The sequence below is a fragment of the Notechis scutatus genome, chromosome 6, assembly GCF_049901735.1.
Source record: "Notechis scutatus isolate UNSWTSFEM ecotype Mainland chromosome 6, rNotScu1.2, whole genome shotgun sequence".
Lineage (NCBI taxonomy): Eukaryota > Metazoa > Chordata > Lepidosauria > Squamata > Elapidae > Notechis > Notechis scutatus.
This window is the reverse complement of record NC_142014.1, coordinates 77,427,237-77,451,390: the sequence shown is the minus strand read 5'-3', so window position 1 is coordinate 77,451,390 and position 24,154 is coordinate 77,427,237. Positions and strand designations below refer to the sequence as shown.

Here is a 24,154-nt window from a genome sequence, read left to right as displayed (position 1 = left end):
TCAGATCACTTAACTATTCACATGACAAGCTAAGCCTCATTAATCTTAATTTTGGACTGCTTTTTAAAATTTAGAATGCTGTGAGGATCTGGTTCAGAATTTAAAGCCCATCAAGTTTGCTTAATTGAGTAACCAAGTTAAATCAGGCAGTAGTATTTCATGTCCTGTTAAAGAAAGGACCAGCTCAACATTTAATCACAGCTGTTCAATTATACAACCTGTTTGGGCCTATGGTATGTTCTCAGTGGATTCCCCAAGGGATCAACAACTTGTGAGTGTACAGGTGGGGCACAATTCACTCAAATAAATTCTGTATGAGTGTTTTGAAAATAAATAACCAAGCCAGTTCCGTATATCAGATCAATTTTATGTGGGCTTTGCCGTGCTTACATCAAAGCCACAGTCTCCTCAAACAAACCTTGGCTCTGGGTAGAAGAGGAAGTGTGAAACTTGATTGAAATTCAGAGGGCAGGAAAGAGCCAACCAGCCAACAATCCAGAGAGCATCCTTTTGATTGTCAAATAACAATTTTGATGCCAAAATCAACTCGGGCGACCAGATGCAAAGATGAACAGAGCTCTTGTTCTTTTGGATTTGTTCCGTTAGGAGGCAGTCATTTTGCATGTTTAATTTGCCATGTGCTATGCGTATGTATTTGTTTAGAAAGGGAGAATTTGCTGATATTCTTTTTTTTTCTTTTAATAGTTAATAACAGGTAAAAAGATTCCTCTAGGCTTCCCGAGAAGCAAATGCATTGCTAGGAATATTGTTTGTCTTCTTGAGTTAATAAAGATGCTTCTTTTTCATCCTTCTGTTCCATCCCTCCTCTCTTGCCCACATCGATAGGCAGACAATGCTATGCAAAGAAATGTTTCTCCAAACAGTTGCTTTATTATTGCATTGTACCGTCTGTGCCATTGCTGAAAAGTCCAAAGTATCTAGTGGTGCTGAATTAATTAATGCAGTGAAGACAGAGTGTCTTTTATATTTCTGTATTAACTTTTTGTATTTCTGGACTGGCTTTATCTTTATCCATTGATTAGGTTTATTCTTTGGCACTCTTAATAACCAATCCCTTAAGAAGCGTCAGAGATTTCTTCAAGGTGCTTATTCTGTGTTGAATTTGTGGCAGGTTTGTGTAAAGGTTCATATAACTGCTTGGAGCAGTGTTATTGTAATGATGCTCTAATCCAGGGCTGTCAAACTCCCGGCCCATGGGCCAAATGCGTCACACACTGGCCACGCCCATGCCTGGTTTAGCGAAGGGGGGAAAAGTCCTGATACATCATGTGAAGTTGCAGTGACGAGGTGAGTTTGACACCCCTGCTCTAAACGGATGATATCTTTTTAAGAAAAATCCTACTCACTGCTATAGTTTTAATAAGGCTGTGTCACAAGCGGAAAAGACAACATTTTGCTTCTCAGTTTGTGTATTAGTGTTTAAAAATAGTTTCTCATGTAAGCTGATTTGAAAATTATAAAAGCAGGTGTAAGTGCTGCATATTTTGTTTTTTGTTTTAAATATGCCTGGTCATTTGGTCTCAGCAGATGGTGCACTTGGCAGGCTGTGTCTGGACTCAGAGGTGCAGCAGGATCAGATCTGGATAGGAGTTTAATGGGAGACCACTGGAAATCCCAAACTGTAAGCTAGACTGGGAAATTGAAAAACCATCCATAAAAAATGCAGTTGCAAACCACATGATTTGGAGGAGTTGATTCAAAGGAGAATTTATACGGTTTACGAATATATAGATAAAATTGGGATTTTAGCACATGAATACAGATTTAGTAATAAATGAATACATGGGAGCAAGTGGCAGTATAAGTAGTTCTCAACTTACAACAGTTTACTTAGTGACCATTCAAAGTTACAACAGCACTGAAAAAATGACTTATGACCATTTTTCACACTTACGACCATTGCAGCATCCCTGGGGTCACATCATCAAAATTTGGATGTCTGGCAACTGGTTCATATTTATGACAGTTGCAGTGCCGTGGGGTCATATGATCACCTTTTGCAACCTTCTGACAAGCAAAGTCAATGGGGAAGCCAGATTCATTTTACAACCGGGTCACTAACTTAACAACTACAGTGATTCACTTAACTGTAGCAAGAATGATCATTAAAGGAGGCAAAATTCACTTGATAACTGCCTTGCTTAGCAACAGAAATGTAGGACTCTTGTGGTTGTAAGTTGAGGATTCCTGTAGCACCTCATTCTCTTGAGTTAAGAAATAGGCAGGCTTGGATCTGATTGGTACTTAGAAGGAAGACCACTAGGAGATACCAGGTCTGAAACTTCTATTGCTTAATCAGAAGAAGAAATTTCCAGTCAATGGTAAATTGCTTGGAATCGTTGCCAAGAAAGTTAAAAGAATGGACCAATGAAGTGATCAGAAGCTGAGTGTGACATATGCCCTTATTTTATAATACCCATTCATTTTAGGGTCCACCCTGAAGAGGAACAAAGGAAATGATTTTATATTGCATTGCACCACAGATCCAAAGCTTTCCCCTAATATTTATACTGGAGTGGACAGTGGACTTACCTTGAGTATTAGGCATTCATGAAATTTTGTTATTTTGTTATACATTATGATATTTATATAAATATTATATAACTTACAGCTGGACAACTAACTATAGTACTTTATGGCTTTTTCCCCTGATAATATTACATATATAATTTTTGACATTGTCACTGTTATGGATGCTGTTGACTAGCAGTTAACAAATATAAAATATTTACTATTGGAATAAAATTATGTATCTTGGTGATGTTGTGCACTGACCTCACACTTCCAAGAAGTTTTCATTTATTTTTTGCTTTATAGATTCATACTACTTAAAACGATAACAGCTTAATTGCCTCCATTTGGAAACATTTTCAAGCATCATGTTTATGTGTTCCAAAATGTGTCTTAAATTCAATGGGCCATTTTCCAAAAATCTGATAGCAAAAAGACAAAAGTAATCCTTCGATTTACAGCAACCATAGTTAACATAGGGCAAATATTTTTTAAAATTTCTTTTTGTTTTGTGGAAAAACTTCTTTAATAACAATTATGTGTTAAGAAAATAATTCCTGGCTATCTTCAGTGTGGTAGTTTTTTATGCACCTGAAGATTGATATTATGTCTTCCCTAAGTCTTTTTTTTAAAAACTCCAGACTGAATGTATACCAAGTCCTTCAACCTGCCCTTAAGCCCTTTTATGTGAATCTATTCTAACCTGTTATTCTTCTTCTGAAAATGTGCTATACATAAAAGAAAAATGTAGCAACATTTTTTTTACAAAAGACTCAGTAAATAAATAAATGGATAATTAAGACTGCAGAAAGAATAACTGCAACCAGCCTGCTTTCCACAGAAGACTGTAGGTCAGAAGGAAGGCTGGGAAGATATCTGCAGATCCCTCACATCCTGGATATAAACGGTTTCATTTCCTCCCCCTTGGGATGGCATTATAGGGCATTGAAGGCCAAAAGAATTAGACACAGAGACAGTTTTTTCCCCTCTTGGGCCATCAATCTACCGAGCACCTAATTTTCACATTGCTGTCTATGCATATTTATCCATGTAGTATGGCTGCAGTGTTATCCTTACTATCTTTACTACTCCCTCTTGTTGGTATCATGATAATGATGATGATTATCATTATTCTGTGGCTTTGTATGTACATGGAGAACTTCTGCACCAGAGACAAATTTCTTGTGTGTCTAATCACACTTGTCCAAATAAAGTATTTGATTCTGTTCTGTTTTACTCATATTCAAAAACATAATAGGTACTTCAGAATTGAAACCGCTAAGGGCCAGATAGGGACTAAAACAGCATTGCTTCATGGCAATACAGCATTTACTTCTGGCAGTAAAGGGTTCCAAAGAGAGTATCCAGACAAGGGGTTCTGAAGCTGTTCTTGGTTATGCCCCTTGCATCTTTAAATATGAACAAAGATCTCTGAAGCTTTCAGGAGAAAGTTCATTCTTTACCCTTATATAATAGCATTTATTCTCTCTTTGTTTGTTTTGATTAAGATTCCTTCACTTGGATAGATGGCCTTTCTGCAATAGAAGTCACTGTTGATTTTCTATCTGAAACAGCTGTTTTTAAGTTCTACATTCAAAATATGGCTACTGTGCCCTCTCCTGTCTTTCCAACATTCTTTCCTCTCCAGTTATGGTTGTCACACTCCATAAATCTTGGATTTATAAGTGGAATACTCAGATTCATGTGACTGCTTTGGAATGTCGAGTCAACTCTGAGTCAGCGCATTAAATGTTAGAGCAATGTTAAAACAAATGAAGGCTGTAACATACTAGGTTTGGTTGAAGGTCTAAGGTTCCATTGTTGTGAGCATCAACTATCGGTTTCTCTCTTAGGATGTTTGACCTAAAAGAGATCCAATAAACCAGTGATCCCCAACCTTTTTTACGCCGCGGCCCGGTATCCCCAACCTTTTTTATGGCGCGGCCCGGTACCGGCATTAGCTGGGCGCCGCCATCTTTTTTTGATGAAAAAGTGCTTCCGGTGAGCTTTCTACCCGGAAAAGCTCACCGGAAGCACTTTTTCATCAAAAAAAGATGGCGGCGCCCAGCAAGCCAGCGGCCCGGTAGGACTTGTTCCACGGCCCGGTACCGGTCCGCGGACCGGTGGTTGGGGACCCCTGCAATAAACAACACTAGGATCAACAGTGATGTTAAAATTGTTCCTTGAGAGCCAACATGAGGTTTGCTATGTTTTGTCTATGTGTGTGATGTAGATCCAGATATTCAATTATGATCCAGTGTGTCACACATAGGTGGCCAATTGTACTTTATTCAATGAACCATGGTTACATCAAGTCTGGAACTGGTGCATTATGCAAATCCAGACTTTGCAACTAGTGAGTTGCCTGAAGTTATATATATTATTGAAAAGAGGGTAAGGCAGAAAGACATGTATTAACAGTGCTCTTCTGCCTATTTTCCTTAGTATTTCTGTGACAATCTATCACTGTATCTTGAATCAACTCCTGTTTTTTCATCTTTTATAGTCCAAGAATTTCTAAGATCCCTCATTGAGGTCATTAAATAGCTTGATTGTTAGGTATTTCTAAGCTCTAGAATTTCCTTGTGTAGGAAGCTCATTCTTACTTCCTTAGCCTTCCTTAATTTTTGGAAGGTATGACAGCTTTCTCTTTTAAGTAATCCATTAATGTACACCTTGTTGCAGTTGCTATTTGACTTTTTAAATATAATTTTTAATTGAAAGTTTTAAAAGCAATAATAAGAATTAATATGAACTAAATAAAAACAGAAAACAAGAAAGAAAGAAATAACTAAAAAAATTAGAAGTGCAATAAAAAAACAGGGAAAGATATAAGAGTATAAAGAAATAGCTTCCAATATTCTTTACGGTAGTTATAAGTACAGCTATATTTTAACCTTTCTCTCTAAACTTGCATCATGACTCTCTTCTTTTTATCATCTATCCTTTCTAATTGCCAAAACCATAAATAACCAGCTCATTTTTTTCAGTTTTACACAAAAAGTCCACCAGAGGTTTGCAACTACCAATAAATAATAGGTATTGTCTTTTCTCTAATCAGTTTGTTCACTCCATCCAGTTCGCCCTGACTCTACCCCAAACGGGGACTACAGGGATGTAAAAAGGAAGGTTTTTTAAGGTACAGTAGTTACCTTGGTGATGGCAGTGCGTTGCTGTTGGGGGCTCTCTTCTGGAATACAGTATTTGTCCATGCTCCTTGTGTAGCCTGCAACTCTGGGTTTTCCTTTTGCTCTTCCATTCGTGTACTGTACTGTAATTGGCTTGGGAGACAGGAGGAAGAGCCACAGCCTAGAAAATGGCCTGATAAGAGAAATCAGATTCCAAAGGAGGGATGAGAGTGGACAAATTGCCTCAGAAGGGGCTCGCCCCAGTTCTCTAGAAAGTAAAGGCATGGAGGGGAGAGGAAGAACTTTCAGACTTGCAAAATTTTGTTACTGTAAAAGCCAACATTGGTATTTATGGTTTTGGTTTCCTCTCTGGCGTATCTTGAAAAGCTGACAGGCACTAACCCCAAGTGCAGTCCTGCTCAGTTTTTTATTTTTTGCTGTTGGCTAAGTCTTCTAGATCCTGCTACGTGGCTGCAGTGAAAATTCACTTTTGCGTTGAGCTTTACTGTACATTGACATAAAGACTGATACCAAGCCTTGGTTGATAACGGAAAGTCCCTTTTCCAGCTCAGTTCCACGTAAATTCGTGCCAGTCTCTGGCAGCAGTTCAAAATCGGTTTGCCACTTATCTACTTTCGGTATGCTTTTTGACTTCTACTTCTTGTTCTCAACAATGTTGTTGGGTGGAGGCTAGTCAGGATGATCCTAGTCAGGATGATCATGCGAGGAAAGAAAATGTCAAACAGATGTTACCAACTCTTGAAATGTCAGCTTCCTTCCAGACAGGACGTGAAGAACACCATTAGCAAACATACATTGAGGGGTGGTGTCTTATTATATTTGAGATCCAAGTTTCTTAGGTGGTCTGATGGGTGAGATTTTCTGAGCTGCTTTCCATCGTTTTGCACCTAAGTGGAATGCAAGAAGACTTCTTGGGTAAATTAGGAAGCAGCTCCTAAATTAGAGTGATCAATGTGTTGTTGTCTCGAGCACATCAGATTGTTTGCATAAGGATCACATAGAACAACAGTTGATTAGTAAAATAAACTACATTTGAAAAATGATGGGTTTGTTAGATTAGAGCAACCTTTCTCAACTGGATTTTTGCTGGACTTGAGGGCCTTGCCGAGAGGTTGTAATTGCAAAAAAATAAACATTAGCTTTGAACTGAGATAATTAATATTCTCTCTGAGCGACTGGGAACCAAACAAAAAGGATTGGCTAAGATGACAAAAATAAACATCCACAGAAAAGTACTCTCTTTTCAAAAGAACATTGACAATTATTATCGGATTATTATATGTACATTTTACTGATCATACTAATGTGTTATAAGTTATAGATATAGGTTTGAGATCAGAAAATTATTTCAAGAAGTCATCTGGGGTAAAAAGGTTGAAAAGGTTTAGAAGGTAATTTAAATACCATTAAAGGTTTAGAAGGTAATTTAAATATCATTAAATACAACAAGGCTGCAGTGTTAAGTACCTATCGCTAGATGGATGCAGAGACCATACTGTAGTGCAGTTTCATTGTCCCTTCTGCCTCCTTCCATCCATTCTCCATTTTTAAGCCTACTTCATAGACACTGGAGAAAGGTGCAGTTTGCTGCGCTTGTGAAAGCAGCATAAACTTTGTTGTGACGATATTATAGTCCTTAGGAAATACAGTATAGTAAATGTTAATAATATAACTACTTAAAATGATAGCCTGCTTCCATGTGAACTGGTTCAATCCATCTTTAGACGTGATGTTCTAATACATTATGTGAATTTTGTTGTATGTATACTGTGTACAATGACAGTAAAGAATTCAATTCATTAGGGATACAGTATCATACCTGGGCTTCATTAATCCAGATGATCACCTGGATCAGGGGTTCTTAACCTATATTTCTGTGAGGTTGAGTAGTTAAAAAAATGACAACTTCGTTTTCATTAACCTTTGATGGAAATGTAGCTTTTCATTCAATAATGTATATAGGCAGCACAGTTATTTATGCCTTTCAATAAATCTCTAAGTCTAAAATTATTATACCCTAAAATAAGGTATTGCTATTAATTTAATGGAATAATAGATTTTTTTTACTGTTACATGTGATATATTTTAGTATTTTGATAACTGATGTACTTTGTAAGATAATCCACATGCGTTTTATTTATGCATTTAAATATATTCCTTATTAAACACGGATTCCTTAGATTTCACAATTCTCTGAACAGGCCCATAGCATAAATAGCTTAAGAACTCCTGACCTAGCATGACAATAATATTTTTCTGTATCACTGTTGCCACCTAGTGATTATTTGGATATTTGCAACTCAGATTAATAGCCTATGATTTGCCATTTTCAGAGGTGAAGTGCCTTTTTATGGCAGGTTGTATAAACAAGTCTCTATCCTTAAAGGAACCGTCCATCATCTATTTTTTAAGTATCCAGAAATGATCTTCTTTTCTTCAGTTATTAATAATGATGCTATCCATTCAGTTGTGTCTTGGCAATTCTGTGGACCAACTCCACTTTTTCCGATTTTATCTTCCTTTCAGTTGTTTTATACTGTGGCTGGTGTTGGTTTTGATGGTGTCTAGGCACCATGTTTTTTGGTGACCATCTTTCCCTTCACTACTGATCACTGTGAGCATAGCCAAGCATAACTGCTTTTCCAATGAGTTTGTTCTCATGACATGGCTAAAATAAGCAAGATGGAATTTTAAAATTTTTCCTTTCAGCAATATGTCTAGTTTTATATGCTCCAGTACTGGCTGGTTTATCACCTTTTACTACCTAGGGAATGTGCAAGAGCCTTCAACACCACAACTTAAGTGATTTGATTCCCCCCCCCCCTATTTTTTTCATGGTCCAACTTTCACAACCATAGGTAACTATGGGAAACCTGATAAAGTGGACTAATCTGCATTTAGTTGCCAAGCTGATTATCCTTGGTTTTCCATATTCTATTCATGTTTATCATTGCTGTATGACCCAGTTTGATTCGACACTTTATTTCTGGACTCCATTTGCTGCTTCAATCAATCTGCAATCCTGAGAAATTCTTGCACACATTTGATGTCTTCACTGTCAATTGTTATTTCAAATATTTCTGTTTTTTTCAGTGGTCATGAGCTTGGTCTCTTTTGACTGTTCAGGAACAGGCCACATTTCTTATTTTCTTCTTTCATCCTTTTGATCAGAGGTTTCTGAGAGAAGAGTTGTGCCATCAACATATTAAGGACTGTTGATGTTATTCCTCCAATCTTTGCTTCAAATTTTAATTCTTCAACTTCCAACTTCCTTACGATCATTTTGGTATATATATTGAATCAGAAAAGTGAAAGTGTGCAACCTTGCCAGACTCATTTCTGTAGCGTGAACCAATGGTTTCCATATGGTGTTTGCACAGTGGCTTCCTGATTTGCGACAGCACGACTGCATCATGTTGACCAGATGTGTTGGCACCTCAGGCTTCTAGAGCTTTCCACAACTTGTCATTATCAACACAATGGAACACTTTCTTGTAGTCAATAAAGCAGATGTAGATTATTATTTTTTATATTCTTGAGATTTTCCAGCATATGCCATGACCCCTTCTGAAGCCAGCTTGATCATCTGGTACTTCCCTTTTGATGGCTGGTGCCGGATGATCTTAAGGAGAATCTTGCTTAGGATGAGAAATAAGGGCAATTTTGTGGTAATTGGAACAATCCTTGGAGTTACTCCTTTTAGCAATAAAATGAACCCTATTCATTTCCAAACCTACAACCATATATTCATTTCCCAAATTTTCTAGCACAGGGCTGTGATGGTTGTAGTGGTGCTGGCCTAGACAGTTCTGTGAGGATGGTATCAACATTTTGGGCCTTGTTTGTCAGTTGCCTCAGTATCCTCACAACTTCCTGAAAGATGGCTGCTTCTATTTCTGCTTCCCTTTCCTCATCATTCTGAGGAGGTTGGGCCTCTTTATCGCTGGCATACAACCCTTCTCTATATTCTCTCCATCTGTCCTTGACACTTCGTTGATAAGACAATTCTTTCCCTTGCTTGTTTGCGATGATGCTTTTATGAGCAGTAAATGGTGTTTGGATCCTTTTGACTTGTACAAATGGATTCCTGATGTGGCCCTTCATTTTTCTAGCTGCTTGCTACGGTAGTCCTAGTAAACTTCATTTGTTTTTTCTTACTGTTCTCTTCAATCTGCATTCAGTCTTCTTTTCTTCTTCCCATTTGTCTGCTGCTTTTCTTTGTTCAACTATTCTGATTAGTTTCATCTGGGAGCCACTTACATTTTTTCCTCGGGCTTCTTATATGTGTTCAACTGTTGTTTTAACTATAGTTGATTGAACTTGTTGCCACATTACGTTGGGCATCTTCCCAGCAGTGTCCAGCAGTTCAAACTCATTTTTCATCTCAATTGCAAATGTGGTAGGGATTTTGGTGGTATAGTCTTTTTTGATGCTGTATAATTTGATCTTACCAACAATTCGTAATCTGAACTGCAGTCAGCACCTGGATATGTCTTGACAGCTAGGACAGGACCATCAGTGGCTGCTTAGGATGTAGTCAATCTGATTACAGTGCAGTTTATTCTGTGACGTCAAATATATAAGTGATTCCTGTTTGAACCAGGAATTCATGATTCAAATTTGGTTTTCATGGCAAAATCGAACCAAACAATTACTTCCTTCTATTGTCCAAAGCTGCCATTGATGCCTGCTTTTGTTTGCTTGCCAATCTTTGCATTACAATCACCCAGTATTTAAATAATGTCTTTTTTTAGGCACTTGCTTCAGAGTTTTGTCAATGCTGGCATTGAAACCCTTTATTTCAAGCTCTGTTGCATTAATTGTTGGGGTGTAGATTTGGACTCCTGGGATTTTGAAGGGCTTGGCCCCAGTGATGGGTTTCAGATATTTTTACTACTGGTTCTATGAGAGTGTGTTTTGCACGCGTGAGCAGTGTGCAAAATACATCAATTTCAAGCTCTACAGCTTACCTTCTACAGCAGCCCTGGTAAATAAAACAGCTGAGGCGTGGAACTCCACTGTGCCGCGCAAATCAACTCAGCTGAAAAACACAGTAATATAGGACAGGATAGGGTGGGTGTGGGTGAGCGGGGCCAGCTGGTCGTGGGACCTATCTGATGTATCTTCATGCAGTGCGGACTCTGTTTTCACCAATGGCTGCATTAGCGTGGGTTTTTTTTCCTACTGAATTTGCCCCAAGCGCATCATGAATGATTTGACTACTTATTGCGGGTTTTTGTTCTTGTGTAATACAGGTATTCTTTGACTTAAAACAGTTCCTCTAATGACTGTTCAAAGTGACTTATGTCCGTTTTTCACACTTAATAACTGTAACAGCATCTCCATGTAATGTGATCAAAATTCAGATGCTTGGCAACTGACTCATATTTAAGACGGTTATAGTGTCCCAGGGTCATGTAAACACCTTTTGCGACCTTACAAGCAATGCTAATGGGGAAGCCAGATTCATTTAATAACCATCTTACTAACTTAACAGTGATTCGTTTAACAGCTGTGGCAAGAAAGGTCATAAAATGGGGCAAAATTCACTTAACAAATGTTTTGCTTAGCAACAGAAATTTTGGGCTGAGTTGTGGTTGTAAGTCGAGGACTATCTGTACCTTATGGCCTGTACATCCTACCATTGGGCAGCATGTCTGATCCATTTGAAAACCTTTCCATAAAAATCTCTTGGCAAGGTTTTTACAAGGTGAGTCTCCAGCTCTTATCTCAACCTACCTCGTTTATCCAGGTTTGGGTTCATTTATTAATATGCAACATTAAAATATTTTAAATTTCTGTGCTACTGCAATTAAGAGTCACAGGGATAGATTGTATTCTGCTAACCAGGAGTAGCTGAGGGTTTTAAAGGCCTAGTTTTCTGCAAGTGACATTTCTAGCTCATTCAAACTTCCTTAATTAAGTTTCTTGATTAAATCTAATTTGGTTGTTCCTTCAACATGCTATGTTATAAACTATGTTTTTCTAGAACTGTATTGCACTGAGTTGGTGTATTGAGACCCATTGAATCACAATGACTGAGTTCACATGAGATGCTGAATCAGATTGTGACAGCGCAGTATGTAAACCCAGCCATTGTGCAGTATCTGCAGCATATAATGGAACTATTTAAAGGTTTGAAGAGAGATAATAAAAGAATGTAATATAATGGAATGGCCTTTTTCTGTTGCTCTACAATTGGCAGCTTTGGCTGCAATGCTTCATCAAATCTGTGTCTTCCGACAGTTCTATATCTTAGACTTTAAAATCTGCTATGGTCATTGTAGCATTTGAAAAATACCTTCCATTAATCAGTGAAAATTATTTTTCAAAGCAGGCTGTAAAAAGATCTTCAAACCCCAGATGATACCATATTTTATCTTTGTGTAACTGTGGGATTTTTTCCCCTCCCTTTGTATTTAATTGCATTTCTCTCCTTTTCAGCTTCAAGAATGGATCAACTCATTTTTTTTCTCCTTCCAACTCATGGTGTCATCCTGAACAAAGCATTGTCGACTCATACTGAGGAAAAAGATTTTGCCCAGGAAATAGCTACATTGTGGTTTCTTAGGCAACTACCTACAAAATCATTTTCAAAAGACAGAAGGCTGTTATAGAAGGCAACACATTGTACAGAATTACTTCGTTGTTCTTCACATTTGTTTTGCTTCCAGTCAAAAACATATTCATTTTTGGCACTTAAAACTCCCTTTAAAACTTTGGGATTGGTTGATCATTGGCTGAAAAGTTAACCGGAATCTCAGTGAAATCATCCAAACTGAGTGATCCTGCAGAAACAAGAATACCTCCTAAATCACCTTAATTCCTCCCCAAACTTCATTGGTGCGCAATCCTGAGGCAAAAATGACCTATAATTTAAAACTATTCCAACTGGGCATTTCTTTAACCTGGCTTGTTGATTTTCTCCCATAACAGTGCCATCAGTAGGACATTCATTCTAGAATTCTGTCACTTTTGCAATTCAGAAGACCATGCTAAAACATTTGGCTACAACTTGGGTCTACTGTTTCTTTTCTGCAAATGGTTACATATATTATTTATGTACTAAATCTTTTAAGTCAGCTCATCAGTTATTTTTTCTCAATCTTTTCTAAACTGAATGGATGGGTTCTAAGACTTAAAAAGGCATTGTTGTGGTTCAGAAGTGCATGTCACTATGTAATACAGCTTACCCTGGAGATGATATATCCAGCTGTGTTGTTACCTTTATATAAAACAAGATATGGCAGTCCGGTGGAATAAGTATCCTGTTTGTAGTTTGAACAAGAGATGTCACCATTTGGAGTATGAAGAAGCAGAGCTTTTAACTTGGAAGATAGCTGCCAGTTTTGGTCATCTTGTAAACAAACTCACAGTAAGTCTTTAAAATATTAGAATTGCAAGCTAGGAAGAAAAATTGTTTGGAAATACAGTAAAAAGTAAAAGAATAGCGTACAAGAAAAGAAGTATTTATGAAGAGCAGTTCATTACTTTGAATTTGTTGTCTAAATGATATGCTGCTGGAATTATTATTAATTAAATTTATAAGGTTTCTCAACACAGTGGGATTGTTAACACTTAGATTGCTTGGGCTTTTCTGCTTGATTTGTTGCCTTCTACCACAACTTCCCTCAGTGTGATGCTTCTAGATATATTGGCCCTGTTCTGCTTAGCATCCCCAGTTAGCATGTCTAATAGAATTCATCATGTAACCTGGGAATTCTGAAGTTGCAGACTCAGTGTATTTGGGGGAAGGCCTTGATAATCAGTTCATTTTGAATAGAGATGTACAGTGGTACCTTAGTACTCATCATTGATTGGTCCTGGAGGCGTGCTGAGTACCAAAAAGGATAGGTACCAAACAAATTTTTCCCATAAGGAATAACATAGTGATAAGGCAGCTGACATCGACATGTTCTAGCTTGTGCATTGAGTACCAAACATGGTGAGTACTGGGTCGAAATATTCATGTCAGAATGCCTTAAGTACCAGATTCAATGAGTTTCAAAGCAATTGAGTACCAAGCCACCACTGTATTTTTGCCTTATGGAAAGGCTGAAGGGCCAATGCTATCTTTTTCCGAATGCTTTTCTTCTCTTGAGGACAAAGACAACCAAACTGCATTCTTTTTAAACCTCTTCTGTCAAAGTCAGAACTCTAAAATGAAGACAAATGTGTATTTTCCTCTCAGCTACTTAGGTCTGCCAGCAGTGAATTCTACCAAAACAGTTGTTGCTATTATTACACAATATTGTAGGAGTCAAGAGAGAAAGCTGCTAATAATAAGGGTTGACGGGAATTGTGCTGGGGTCAAACCCCGTTGCCAATACTGATTTTATAAAAACTAGAATACCAGCTGAAGCTCCATAAGATGCCTTTTCTTGGTTTAGTATCATTGCTTTGTGTTCAGGGCTAAATAACTGGAATTTTTCTCCTGTCAAGTCAAACACCAGAGGGTGTCAGCATTTTATGTAAGATTCAGATCAAATTTGGTATTTTGGGAATTGCCATCTGTGCTCTTTTTATATAAGGAAGGTTTGCTGCCAAGATTTGTGTATAATCTTGTTAGGATTCAGCCTCGATTGGGGAGGGGAGGGGAGATTTGTTTGAAAAATAATGATATGGCTATGTGATTGCAATATCTAAGTGAATTGTTAGTGTGGCAGTGCAAAGTTTGCTGCTATTTGTATCCATCTTCTCTCTTAACACCTTCACTGTTGCTCCTAAATATTTTCAGAGAATCTTAGAAACCTATAGGAAAAGAGCTGAGCTGGGTTTATACTGTAGTGCAGGTAGTCCTCGACTTACAACACTTTGTTTAGTGACTGTTCAAAGTTACAATAGCACTGAAAAAAGGCCTTACAACCTTTTTCACACTTATCGCCATTGCGGCATCCCCATGGATATGTGATCAAAATTCCTGATGCTTGGCAATTTATATTTATGATGGTTGCAGTGTCCCAGGTTCATGTGATCACCTTTTACAACCTGACAAAGTCATTGGGGAAGCCAGATTCACTTAATATCCATGTTACAGCCTGAACAACTGCAGTGATTCACTTAACAACTATGGTAAGAAACATCGTAAAATGGGGCATGATTCACTTAACAATTGTCTCGCTTAGCAAATAGAAAGTTTGGGCTCCATTGTGGCCATAAGTCGAGGACTACCTATATAGCAAACCAAACCTAAAAAAATACTATATACTGGTGATTTTTGTACTTTATCTTTCCTTGTTGCCTGTTGAAGGACAAGAAACTCTTACTTGCTCTTACCTGGATGTTATTTGCTTCAGAGGCATGAATTCCTGCATGCCCTGAATTTCAAAGGTCAGATGAAAGATATTTTTGTGGCTGTATTTGCTTGGAATATCTTTGTAAAAATTTAATACAAGCCATGCTGGACTAGAGATAGGCTTGACTTAAGATTTATGTGAGTTTTGCCTCACCTGCTGCTCTCCATATATGGAGATAAATATTGAACCTAAAGACAAAGTTAGCAATTGTTTGAAGTTAAAAGATTAGCTATCTCTTTTAACTTCAAACCATTGTTATCTTCGTTATTCAAGAATTTGTCCCTCTTCTGACTAATTAACGTTGATTATTATGGCTATATGTTTAGGCATCAGGCATCTTCTTTATTGTGTTTTAAGTGGCAGCTTAAGATATTTTGTTTGAAAAGAGAGCCTGGTTGGTAGATTACTTTGACTTTGTTCTTTGAGAATTGTTATGAGAGTATAATTACACCTCTTGTATATTGGTGCTTTCATTATTTTTGTTCTGCTACTCTTGCTTGATTGTTTTAATCTGGCTAACTAAATTCTGCTCATTATTGCATGTCACTTGTGAGAGGGAAAATTAATCAAATTTCAAAAGTAGAATAGATTATAAAAAGAAAATAAATACCATACTATGACTTTATGACTCTTGTTTCTAAGCCCCTCTATATCCATTGTGTTCCATCCAGAGAAAGGTCCCACTGTTATTTGAGAATTGGTTCATGGAATTCAGTGGTTCTTAGTTTTGAGTAGAATTATGTTATGCTTGGATCCATTTCACTTAATGCAGCACCATTTTTTAATCTAATTCTTCATTGCAAGAACAAAATAATGTGAAAATATAAGCACTGGAAGCAGAATAAATTATGTAGAACATGCAAATGTAAATCTACATTTATAGAATGTCTTGCCCGGGAAATTGTCCAAGAAACATCTTTACTTACCTTCTATTGACTGGTGAAAAACCATTTAGTTTTTTCACCGTTTGGCTGCTTTCTATGGATTTTTTAAATGCAGTGTTTTATTTGGGGGAAGGAAGAGCTTTTTAAGAGGTATATTTTATGGAAGCACTGATTTATTTCTCTTGTGTGGAAACTTGGCTGATACCTCAATGTAACAATAAAAACAATAATTAATTATACTGATGTGCAGGCAGGTCAGGCCAGTTTATAGAAGGCGCAATGCAAATACGTTTGTGCAATTAATTGTCCTTTTTCTGCACTACACTACACTTCAACTGATGTTAGTTTGAGCTGAGTTTCTGGCACATGGTGAAAAGCTGTAAAAAAGAGAGATAGAATTTAAAAAAATGCCACACTATCGTAAGAGCTCACATCCACTCTGCCCTTTAATTGGCACTTCCAGTTTAACTGTAAGTGATTAGTTGCTAAATTACTTATAAGCAAGTTTCTGACTTAGATAAAATGAGATCTTTTTATTTAAAAAAAAAATGCTGGGCCCCTTTAAGAAGGAAGAAAATATGTGTTGCAATGTGTCACATATATAATTTATGCTCTTTCGTTTCTCCTAGCAGCAAGTGAGTGGGTGGGTAGGGGAAACATATCCTTGGGAGGAAGGGAGCTGTTAAATCATTCGGCTGGTTTAATGATTCAGCCTCTTGGCGACTTGTTGAAAGTGTTCTGCGTGCTCGTTTCAACTTACAAGAAATCAATACCGTTTGCATGAGTAAACCATCTTGACACAAGAGGATGTTTAAGATATAGTTCTGTGTACTTTCCCTCTTAAACAGAAGCAGGGCTAGCCTTCTGGAAAAGGAAACATGTCATTGCAGCTGCCTCGCTCGCTCTTTTCTTCTGTGGTAGTCAAACTGAGAGCTAGGGTGGCCTGTTGAATAGGGCAGGATCGAGACATGTCAACCCTCCAGATGTAGCTGGGCTACAGTTCCAGAGTACCCTCAGCTCTGGTCAAGGATGAAGGATATTGAATCTCAACAACATCTGGAACTTTGCCAGTTTCTCCCACCCTCTCCTCTTCCTCAAAAAGAGCTCTAGTTGGACTAAAGGGGTTGTAGTTCTCAGAGTAGTTGGGAAAATGCAGGTATTTTCTGGATGTATAACTTTAAACTGCTGGCTAAGACTTAACCTGTTGAATTGCTGTTGTGACCCAGCAGAGGGGGAAAGAGCAGCCTTCCTGTCAAAGACTCCTGGTGGGGTCCTTGGGTTCACCATTTTAAAAAATGTTAGTGGGTGATGAGAAAGAGGTTTTTCTGCCAGAAACTGCAAAGCCAGCAGCTAGTTAGCACTGACTCAATTTCTGCATGTTGGCTAGGATTTCCATTCCATTTTTGGAGGGCACCAAGCTGCATAACTGATAAAAATAATGCTATGTGGATAGTATTCATTCAATCATCGGTCACAACATAAATGTCCCCTTTCCCAGGCAATTATCTACTCATATCATTTCCCCCTATACATTTAGTCCTCACCAAACACAATTGGGACCGGTAACTCCATCACTAAATGACACAGTCATTAAGTGAAATGTCATATTTTTGCAAATGACTGCGCTGACTTCAACGTCAGTTTGGACTGTGACTGTGTTAAGTAAATCACTTAGAGGTTGTTAAGTGGGACATCTTGTAACCGTGACCTCTGATTCTCCACTGAGTTGATGAGGGGAATCCAGAGTGGGTAGTCTTATGTCATGTGCTCTTCAGACTGAGTTGAATTCTGAGGATATGCCTCCCTGGTAAAGTTCCCCAGTCTTCAACTCAGTCTCAGCTGGTTCAGAGATCTGTTCCTGTGGGCTTCCCCACTGACTTTTATTTCTGGTCAACTCTCATATATCTGTGAACAAGTTTCAGTTATTGGGAAATCTTCATAATGAAATTAAATCCAAATTGGCCTGCATTTACAGCCATTTCCAGTGTCTTGTAGTCATGTGATTATGACATTTTTGCTGAAAACCTGCATTTACTTTGGTTTCCAGCAAAAATCATTCATGGTGAACAATGGGTTCATTAAATGACCATACCATTCACTTAATTGCTGCCAAAAAAAGTAAAATGTGCTTTACGACCACATCATGACTTACAACCATAATTACCAGGTTCAGTAACAATCATAAGTAAAGGACTATCTGTATAGGAGGGTATTGTTGGAACAAAAAAACCCCACTGGGCTGGATCAGTGACTGATCCTAGTCTAGCATTCTTCGACCATGTATTAAGCATGGCTTAGCATTATTCATAAGTGAAATATCTACCTTACAAACTAGCAAACTATAGTTAGGTGTGACTTGTTATGTGCTCCCTTGGATTTGAAATCAAAGCATTGAGATGTCTAAATCTCCCAGAATGTTAGTTTTTGAGTCAAGCTTCATTTCTGGTAAATTTATAGACATGCCAATAGAATTGGAATTGGAATTGGAATTGGAATTGGAATTGGAATGGAATAGAATAGAATAGAATAGAATAGAATAGAATAGAATAGAATAGAATAGAATAGAATAGAATTCTTTATTGGCCAAGTGTGATTGAACACACAAGGAATTTATCTCCAGTGCATAAACTCTCAGTGTACATACAAGCAATAAGTGATAAATCATGATTATAATCATAAAATATCATAAACCATATGATACAACACTCAGTGATAGTCATAGGTTACTAAATAAGCAATCAAAGTAAATCATACTAGGATACTGAATAAAACAATGTAAATCGTAAGATAAAAGCAACAAAGTTGCAATCATAAGAAGATAAGGAGATAGGAAAGATGAGAAGAATAATAGCAGTACAAATAGTTTGACAGTGTTGTGGGAATTAGTTGTTTAGGAGAGTGATGGCATGGGGGGGAAAAAAACTACCCTTGTGTCTAGTTTTGGTGTGCAATGCCTTGTAGCGTTGTCTTAAGGGAAGAAATTGAAACAGTTTATGTCCAGGATGTGAGAGGTCTGTAGATACTGTTAGATCGAGTAGATCGGTCCCCACAGAGACGCGAGACCAAAAGTGATCATTCAGCTCTTTATTCAGTATACAGTTCTGTACAAGACCTGCAATCCACGGCAACCCTTCATATAGGGATTGCTCGCGGCTCGGCGGTCAATGACAGGGCTATGAATCTCCCGTGATCGGCTCGGCCAATCGCGGTTGATTCTTAGCGTGCCAATCACGGCTGTTTAGTTGTCCAATCAGGTTGCGGTCCGTGTGGACCAATCAGGATTCAGGGTTTGGAGTATGTTAATATAGAACAGATACTTTCCCAGTCCTCTTTCTGGCTTATGCAGTATACAGGTATTATAACATATAAGTATAATATATACAGGTATTATAATATATATTATGTATAATAAAATACCACTGGGCTGCCTTTTGGGTTGTCTTCCAAATTTGGCATATAACCTTGAGATTTCCTGGTGGTCTCCTAGCAAAATACTAATCAGTTCTGCTCAGCCTTAAGAGATTAACTGAGGGTAAACCCAACAGAGATAAAGGAATGGTTCCGTTTTGGAGATGTGGCTTTATATCTGGAGACTACACAGGAATTGGTTCTTCCTGTCTTGGTTTGTATGACATGTTGGACGACATTAAGAAAATCTAACCACAGCAAGTCCTGATAAGACATTAGGCTGTCCCGTAACCTGGACCATAATGCAGGTTGAGATAATGTGCTCAACCAACTATGGCATTGATGTATGGGGCTGTGTGGATATAGTCTCTCTCATACAGTAGCCAAGTGTATGTCTATGGAAACTCACATTGAAATCAGTAGAAGAACATGATTTTCATGATCCTCAACTCCCGTAGTCTTCGACTTGTTACCACAATTGAGCCCAAAATTTCTGTTGTTTTGAGACATATGTTAAGTGAGTTTTGCTCAATTTTACGACCTTTATTGCCACAGTTGTTAAGTGAATCACTGCAGTTGATAAGTTAGTAACCTGTTTGTTAAAGTGAATCTGGCTTCCCCCTTGACTTTGTTGGAAGGTCGCAAAAGGGGATCACATGACCTTGGGACGCAGCAATGGTCATAAGTATGAACCGGTTGACAAGCATCTTAAATTTGGTTGCATGATCTCATGGGGTCATAACTGTGAAAAACAATAAGTCACTTTTTTCATTGCCCTTGTATCTTTGAACGCTCACTAAATGAATTGTTGTAAGTCAAGGACTACCTGTACGTTATTAGAAAAGGGTTCATCACATTCAAGAGCAGTTTGGCAGTAGAACGAAAGGCTCAGACAGCTGGGTCTCCATTTCATTCAATGTGTTCCAAAAACGTCTGGGCAGGAATGTGTCAAAGATGCCTATGCTGAGCAGGAGTTTGGATTCCATAGCTTCAAGGACCCTTTCTGACTCTGAGAATCTATGATTCCAGGAGGTAACATCCCAACTGCGTTAACAACTTTTCCTCCTGAAATCCAGTTTCCTTTGTCTCTGAATATGTAAATGGAAATGAGCAAAGTTCACTTCTTTTTTTGTACCAAGGCTTGCCATAATGGCGCAGAAAATTACAGAAAAGTTGATTTTGATTGAATGTTAGTCTCTCCTCTGCTGGAATCTTCAAACAGAGGCTGAATAGCCATCTGTTAAGACAGGGGTGTCAAACTCACATGTCACATCATTGTCACGTGACGTATTGTGACTTCCCCCCCTTTACTAAACTGGGCGTGGGCGTGGCTAGCACATGCCGCATCTGGCACATGGGCTGCAAGTTTGACAGCCCTGTGTTAAGAGATGCTTTCATTTGAATAGAGCCTGGACTTTATGATCTCAATGGTCCCTTCCAACTGAAGGATTGGTATGTGTTGCATATCAAAAACAATAACCATCTATCTACAAGCAGTCTTCATTTAGCAACTGCCTCTTTTAGTGACTGTTCAGCATGATGAAAAAAGTATGACTGGTCCTTGCATCTATGACATTCATAGATCCATAAAACAAAGAAAAGCTGAAATAAGATTTTAAGCACAGTGGCAGTTTCCCTTTGTGACTGCGAGCTGGCTTAGCCTAGCAGTTCGTTCACAATCCAAACTTAGTGACCTCTTCACTTAATGACCAAGTTGCTGGTTACAGTTGTGGGTTGCTAAATGTGGACTAACTGTAATAAATCAATAATAGTAGTATCTAATGTCAACTCATAAAACATTTTGTATACATGTTTTATAGTTGACAACAGAGGAGGGGAGTTTCAAAGAGCAGGCAGCAGTGTGGAATCGAAAATACATTCCATTCATATTTTCTTCAAAGGCTGATTAGATGGCTGAAGCTTCTGCTGTGAAAAAATCTAATTGGAGAGCATGATTGATGACTCTTGGCTATGGATGTTTTTCATTGGATGATACACCCAGAGGGGTGGGGGGGAAAGCAGGATCAAAGGTGACAGTGAATTATGTATCTCAGAGTTGGCTATACCCAGGTTAGTGCCAGCAGTAGAAGATTGACTTCAAATAAATCCTCTTTAGTTTTGGGAGTGTGGCTCGAGGATCATGATTTAATTGGAGTAACTGCCGGAATCCTGACATCTCCCACAAGAGTGTTGCTGTCCAAATTGGTGGCTAGGTAGTGACATCTTTGTGATAGCAAATTCCACAGCTGTATTAGGTACTCTGTATATCTGACTAAAGTTACATTCTATTCAGCTTCCACTTAATAGCCACCACTTGTGAGTTTTATAACTGTTGCATTTTCTTCAGGGTACTGAAAACAGAATCCCAGTGGATCAATAAATAGGTCTCATTCTCCACCTCTTTTTTTGCTTTCTACCTGCACTTCATAATGCCTGGTGCTCTTGTTATTTTTATTTATTTTTTTCATCTTTCTTTTCTGGCTCTAAGACTGCCTTGGCAAGATATTAGAATAATAATGGATTGTTTTGGAAAATGTTCCTGCTGTGTCATAGTATATTCCGAGAAGAAAGGAAACAATGATTTATATTTCACATAAAAAAAAGAATGCTTCAGTTGCTCTCGGTAATGGATTTTCTTTTGATTAAAAGAACATGTACTTGTTTTGACTAGGATTTTGTTTGAGGGTGGTGTAAAAATAATTATTGAGGACAGTCAATGAACATGACTCAGAATTCTCTTTAAAACTGATCATTTCCCAATATGAAAAAGAAAGCACAAACAGATCAGATAGAAACCATTGTTGTGTTTTCTTTTCCAAGTTGCAGCTCATACAAACTTTTTTCTATCCATATTTCTGTGCTACGTGTCATCCTGCCATGCAGCCTGTGATCTGAGTTAACTTGAACTAAGTCTTTTCATACAGCCAAGTGAAATTGATCTGTGTTGTGGCCCGCCAGTCAGGAAGAATTTAGATTATGCAAGTAATACATTACATGCACAGATTTGTTGTGGCTGTTTAATCTTTCATTCGTGTCTGATGTTTGGCGACTTTATAGGCAAGAGCTCTCCATGCTACCTGTTGTAGCCCACCAGCGCCCAGCGGAGCTGGCAGCAGATTCGGACAGTGAGGAGATTGGGGAGGAACATGGGCCAACCTGGAGTCTGGGGAAGGCTCTGACAAGTGCTCTGCATCGGAGGCAGAGATGGGGCCAGGGCCATCTGACAGTTATCAGCTGCCTTCGGAGTCGGACATCAGTGAGGCAAAAGAACAGCTGGAGCCTGTTCCCTGTGTGCGCATGCGCAGAGTTGCCAGACAAAGGGAACAGCTAAGGAACAAGGGTCGACTTGGGAGTAAAGCCACAGGTGGACGGTGAATGGCCCCTCCCATAGGGAATAAAAGAGGAGCGAAGGGGGAGTAGGGTTTTGCAGGAGACAATTAGTTCATTTGGATGAAGATCTGTTCCTGCATTCTTGCTACAGTGTGGCGTCTGAAAGATATCGGCCTGGCTCTCCAAGCCTGATAAATCTCTGTAACGTGAACTATCTTGAAAGACTGTTGGCCGGGACTTTGCTGGAGAGGAATTCACTGTAAATTAAATAAAAGGGTTTATCAGGACAAGGACTCGCCTTCGTGCTGTTGGGGAAGCCTAGGTCAGAACAATCTGAGGCTGTTCAGTAAATCTCACAGTTATCCAGTCTTGTTCCACACATTTCCGTCCAGGTGCCCTCCTACTTCCCCTTGATTTAACAGGACCGGTAGTTTACCATTTCTATATCCAGCAGAGGAAGGGACTGGAGTAACGTGGCTTTATATATGATCAAGAATTGTACCTTACTCAAAGATTCTGCCCAAGTCGATCTAGCGTATAGAATAGCCTGCTATGAATATCAGAGTTAGTGGTTTACTTAGTCACAGTCTTTATTGGTAACAGTAGTCAACATTCCCTTAAATTAGTTTTTACTTCTGGAAACCACAAACGCAGCAATATGGAAGTGGTTAGCCATTCCTTTCTTTAAAAGTTTTTTTAAAAAAACTTTCAAGGCTACAGTACTGTACAGCCCTGGTATTTCCTGGTGACCTATCCAAATATTAAACCAAGCCCATCTCTTCATACTTTGTCAGCCAGACACCTGGATAACATTATTAGTAGAGCTGAAAAATCTTGACCCTACATTCTCAGTAGCTACTCTTCATTTATGAGAATTACTTTTCTGCCCTAGGTAAAGCAAGTCATACTTTTTAAATGTGGAAGGGAGAGGCTTTGTGTGCCAGGAAACACAAATAAACGAGGAGATTTTAACATTTGCTTTCATGCACTTACTCATCTTAGTGTCTTTTCAGATACAAGAATCTTTCCTAGTCCTCCTGTTGTGAAATCACTTGGCATAAGAAACAAAGTAAGATACTTTGCACAAAGGGACATTGGTTGTTTTGCCTTTTCTGATCAGTATCAAATGTGTTCTTGACCCCATCTAAGGACTGCATTTTCTGTTCCCATTAAAAAAAATATTTTCTTAGTAATGTTCACTTGATTTATGCAGGAAATGGGTTCACGCAGATATCAGTTAGCACCAATTAATGACATAGAATGCAACTATTTTTGAGATTAATAGCTCAGTGGTTATGTTTTATGGCAGGTTCACTGTCATAACTCTAATCAAACTTAGCATCATGCTGAAACTAATCTACTAGTGTGTAAGATAAATTGAGTCAGGAAAGATTTCATGTGGCACAGCATATCTTTGCATTAATTTTTTTTGTTAAACCTAATGGATGTTTCTGCATTCAGCATGAAGCTATTCTGCTAATCAGGCACCAGTTAATTTGTGGCAGAGAAATTGAGTTGCCATTATTTCTTGAAAAGAAACAAGCAAACAAACCCT

The 24,154-nt window shown here is 38.3% G+C and overlaps 1 protein-coding gene across 9 annotated transcripts in view; it reads left to right on the top strand.

The window, feature by feature from the left end:
• Positions 1–24,154, top strand: part of LOC113425383 (endonuclease domain-containing 1 protein-like) — a 132,019-nt gene that overhangs the window by 13,944 nt on the left and 93,921 nt on the right. For 8 of the 9 annotated variants that reach the window (XM_087968882.1, XM_087968877.1, XM_087968881.1 and 5 more), the window contains one exon: positions 12,126–13,056. The exons of the other annotated variant lie outside the window; for it this stretch is intronic. The gene's annotated coding sequence lies outside the window, so the exon portion shown is untranslated. The remainder of the gene's footprint in view (positions 1–12,125; positions 13,057–24,154) is intronic. 9 annotated transcript variants of the gene reach the window in all.